The following is a 4914-nucleotide window of genomic DNA, read 5'->3' as shown; positions in this document are numbered from 1 at the left end:
CATTACAAGACAGTGACAGCAACAGTTCCAGTGAGGACAGTGAGTCAACAATCCCAGGTCCAATGCAGTCTACAGGGTCTGTAAGGTCCACCTCTGCATGAACAGTGAGTGTACTAATGTAAGGAATGATGTTCAAAGGGATAATGTGGACGTGGACAGGGGTCTGGATCAGCACTTATATTGGTCTAATGTTCTAAAAGTTATGTTCTTTTCACCTTACATGTGTTTTTCTTTTATTTTTATATATACATACTTCTTGGACTTTTTTGTTTTGTTTTTTTCACTTACAGGTAAGGAACCAAATATGGTAACTTCACTGACCTTGATTTTCTACATATTAAAAAAATGTAAAAATTTCACAAAACTTATTCATTCTTATTATGTCCTCCAATAACACATTAAGGTTGAATTTCATTGTATTTCTATGAGTGACCTATAAAGGGTTAAACTCTGCTGAAAATGGAAGGGCTGGTACACTGTCATACACTGCAGCTTGATTCTAGTATAAATATGCAGCATGTCATATTTTACATGTGTAGAATTATTATGAGAAGCATAATTACCATGTGCTGTTGCATTCAGGAATATTTTTAATTCTACTGTTTATGTTTTTTCTAATACTGTTTTTCTGTCTTTGCCTTATAAACTTGTTTCCACTGCAAAGTTTCAGAAAGATTTTGACTAAAAACCTGAATTGTGCTTTTTGAGGCAAAATTTGTGTATCATATTTGCAAGCGAAAATAGTCATTTGTTTAGGATTCAGCTGTAAAGAAACTGGTGATACTAAAATGTGAGGAAATGAAGCAGATTATGCTCCAGGCATCTTGTAAACCAACAAGGTTTATTTTCCTTGTGTGCAATATGGACAATCATAACCATCTAGCAATATTAAAAAATACAATAATAATGGCTAGACTTGGAAGGATTGCTGGTGTTTACCTGCAGATAGAATTTGCAAAAATAAAATGTGCTGTTGTACAAAGAAAAACGGGTAGAGGGTGCTGTTCCTACAGAAACACAAAGGAACAGAAATATTTTGAGCAAATGGCAGAACAAGTGGTATAGCGTTACCTCTAAAATCTGCATGCAGTAGACAGCAGTAGGAACACACATGTATATGGTCTTCTTCAGTCTATATGTTGGAGTTCTATGTTACTATGTCACCATTAAGGAGAAAAAACATTATCCTCACTGTAAACCTGCTTCCACTGTAGGGTTTCAGACAAAGTGACGCTCCCTCATGAACCTGTGACTCTAACCTTTCTTGTTTTGCTGCTAAAACCACCACGTCTACCAGAACAGCCACACTATCCTCACTGTGGTTTCATCTAATAGACTCTGAAACACTTTGCTCTGCAGTAAAGCACAGGACTGGGTCAGATGAAGCTTAAGTATCCTGCAAAATACATTATCTCTTTGTTTTGTTTTTCTTTTTAAATTTTTTTTGGCACATTCCTCAAATGATAATGAAAGAGATTAAAACAACATGTGCAAACATCTAAACCAGTGTTTTTCAGCCTTAGGGTCGGGCCTCACATGGGGTCACCTGGAATTCAAATGGGGTCGCCTGAAATTTCTACATTTTCAGGAAAATGTATTTTGAAATGACAAAAAATTAGTGAAAAAAATGTTGAGCAGTTTTATGAGTGTGAATGTATGGAAAGTGACAAAGGTTTCTGCCGTCATTCTGGGTTCATTGTATAAACTCTCATAAATAAACTAAATTTATTCCAAATACATTGATATTTGACTATTATATTATTTATGTCACATTCTAAACACACAGTGTTTAAAATTAATAAATGCATGTATCTATGCAAAATACATTTGAATAAAATGTTAATATTATTTGTATGTTGCAAATATTAAAAAAAAAAGTATATGATATTAATGATTGAAATAAAAAATGTTTAATTTGATATTTACTTTTGTTGTCCATCTGTGACTCTGCCATTTTTCAAAACTGTTGTTATTTAGGTATAATAAAACTTTTTTTTTCCTCTAACCAATTATTAGGTTGTAAAATAAAGGGTTTAAGGCAGTGTTTTTCAACCTTGGGGTCGGGACCCCACGTGGGATCACCTGGAATTCAAATGGGGTCTCCTGAAATTTTTAGTAATTGATTAAAAAAAAAAAACAAAAAAAAACGTACTAATAAAAAATGTAGGTGAGTTGAGAGAGACAATGACAATACATAAAAGACAAGACAAACTCTGAAGCTGAAACTGAAGCACTGTGGTACTGTTTATCTGTCAAATGTTCATTGTGGTTGGTTTCAGATGCCGCAGCTCTTTCATAATTCATAGTTTGAGTTCTTGTTTGTTCAGTATTAATTGTCAGCCTTGTAAATCCAAGCTGGACTGACTGTACATATCCTGACCAATGAAAAAAAAATTCTCACTTTGTGCAGTAATCTACACCTGGCTTTTCTGCCTCTGTCCTTAATAATATACATAATATAGACTAAATGTCATCTAAAATTAATATTTATTTGCAACATAGTATAGCAAACTATTACATGATCAAAAACAAATAAATTTTAGCAAAAAAAAAGTCTCTGTTATTAATGTCTGGGGTCGCCAGAAATTTGTGATGTTAAAATGAGGTCACAAGACAAAGAAGGTTGGGAACCACTGATCTAAACCATCAGTCACTTGTGCACAACAGATTTGAAAGCTCTTTTTTTTTTTTTTTTACGAATATGCAAATTAGTATGTGTAACTGTCTACAATTTGTAGAATTACCACTTGAATTTAGCTTGCTAATCAAAAGCGATTATATTGCTCTTCATCTGTGCAGACGTGCTCTCCTAAACATGCATTAATTATTTCAAGTCTTCTTATGTGTGACAGTATGCAGGCCTATGTGAATATCATATGGAATGTTATACTGATTAATGTCTGAGAGGTTAAAGTTGGACGTCGTACCTGAATTAGAAAAAAAATACATACACAATTCTGACAGATATTGAAATTACACTGAGTTGATATTTAAGTGAAAATTGTTTGCGATTTATTTTCGTTACAAAAAATATAAAAATCCTAATGAAATGATATCAAGGGTATATTGAAACACATTTTACTTTTAGCAAAAAAACAGCTGTGGCAATGTGAATATAGGTTTAGATAATATTTCAACTGACTATTGTGGAATATTGAAGGAGTTTGTTACACCACTGACACCTTCTTTTAAGTTAACAGTCTGCATTTTCTGTTTACTATGATGAAATACAGTTCTATCACATAAAAAAATATAGAAACAATCCGTAGAAATGCAAAGTATGTAAAACCTTATAGTGAATCTGCATATTAGTGTTCAGTTTCACAGTAGTATTCAATGAGTTATGAAATAATATTCTACAGGGAAGGACAGAAATGTGAATAAAACCATTTTGATCAATACTGGAACTTTGTCTTTTGGATGACTGACTTTTTCTGTGAAACTGTTTCATTATTTTGAAGAATTAAATGAATGCTTTGTGTGGTTGACAACCTTTTGCAGCAGCTCTACACCATCGTGTTGGATTAAAAAACTGTGAATTGTGAATTATTTGGTTAGTGTTTCATCACAGTTGATTAGATATTTATTGTATTAAGTGACAATAGTTTGCAATTTATTTACAGAACAACATCTATAAAGGTGCAAATGCAATGGTTTTAAGTGTATATTGTGACACATTTGCCTTTAATAAAAAATACAGCTCCTGCAATATGGATACAGATTTTGATAATATTTCAATTGACCATTCTACAATAATGAAGGACATCAACATATCTTGTGCCAACAATTGATACATTCTGTCAAGTTAACTGTTAGCTGTCTACATTTTCTGTTTACAATGGTTAAACACAGGATCATAATGTAAATAAAAATAAAGATGAAATTTGTGGAAATGTGAAATGTGTAGAACCTGCATCTTTGTATTCAGTTTTAGCCAGAGTTTTATTGAATGAGTAAGAAAATAACATTCAACAGTGAACATTCTACAGGAAAAGGCAGAAATGTGAATATAAATACAAATCTACAGGAACCACAACATTTTTATCAACAACAGAACTTTTTATTTTTGGGACTGACTCCTTAATCCAGGGGCATCAAACTCATTTTGGTTCAGGGGCCATTCTTAGCCCAGTTTGATCTCAAGCAGGCCAGACCAGTAAAATAATGACTTAATAACCTATAAATAATAACAAATCCAAGTTTTTCTTTTTGTTATAGTACAAAAAACCCCAATTAAATTATGAAAATATTTACATTTTACAAAAAAAATGTGAAAAACCTGAAAAAACAGAAATTTCATTTGAAAAATTAGTGCAATTTTAACAATATTATGCCTCGGCTTATTATTTATACATGTACATTACTCACAATGTTACATAATCATTTGGTAACAGGCAGAATACTGTTAAAATTTTCTACAATATTCCATCTCTTATTATTAACACAACTCCAGATCACAGTGGATCCATAAATGCACCAAACATTTAGTAACAGGCAGAATACTGTTCAAATTGCACATTTTGGGTTGTTCATCTTTGTTTTTATTTATGTATTTATTTGTATTTTATTGTGAAAGAATAGTTTTGTAAATGTTAATATTTTCACATTGTAATGTTTTGGGTTTTTTTTCTCTGAAATTTTTTTCCACATCATTTTTCACAAAGAAAATATGTAGTTGTCATTATTTATGGGTTATTGTGTTGTTATTTTTACTGTAGATCACATTGGTCTGTATGTGGAACCTGAACCAAAATGATTTGGACAACCTGGACTGTTCAGGTTCATTTTTGCACTTTCATCCTGCGGGCCAGAATGGAACCTTTGGCGGGCCAGATTTGGCCCCCGGGCCGCATGTTTGACACCTGTGCCTTAATCTATAAAGACCCAGTGCTACTTTTGTGGTGTTTCCTAATT

The sequence above is a fragment of the Sphaeramia orbicularis genome, chromosome 9 (genome assembly GCF_902148855.1).
Source record: "Sphaeramia orbicularis chromosome 9, fSphaOr1.1, whole genome shotgun sequence".
Taxonomy (NCBI): domain Eukaryota; kingdom Metazoa; phylum Chordata; class Actinopteri; order Kurtiformes; family Apogonidae; genus Sphaeramia; species Sphaeramia orbicularis.
This window is presented reverse-complemented; position numbering follows the sequence as displayed.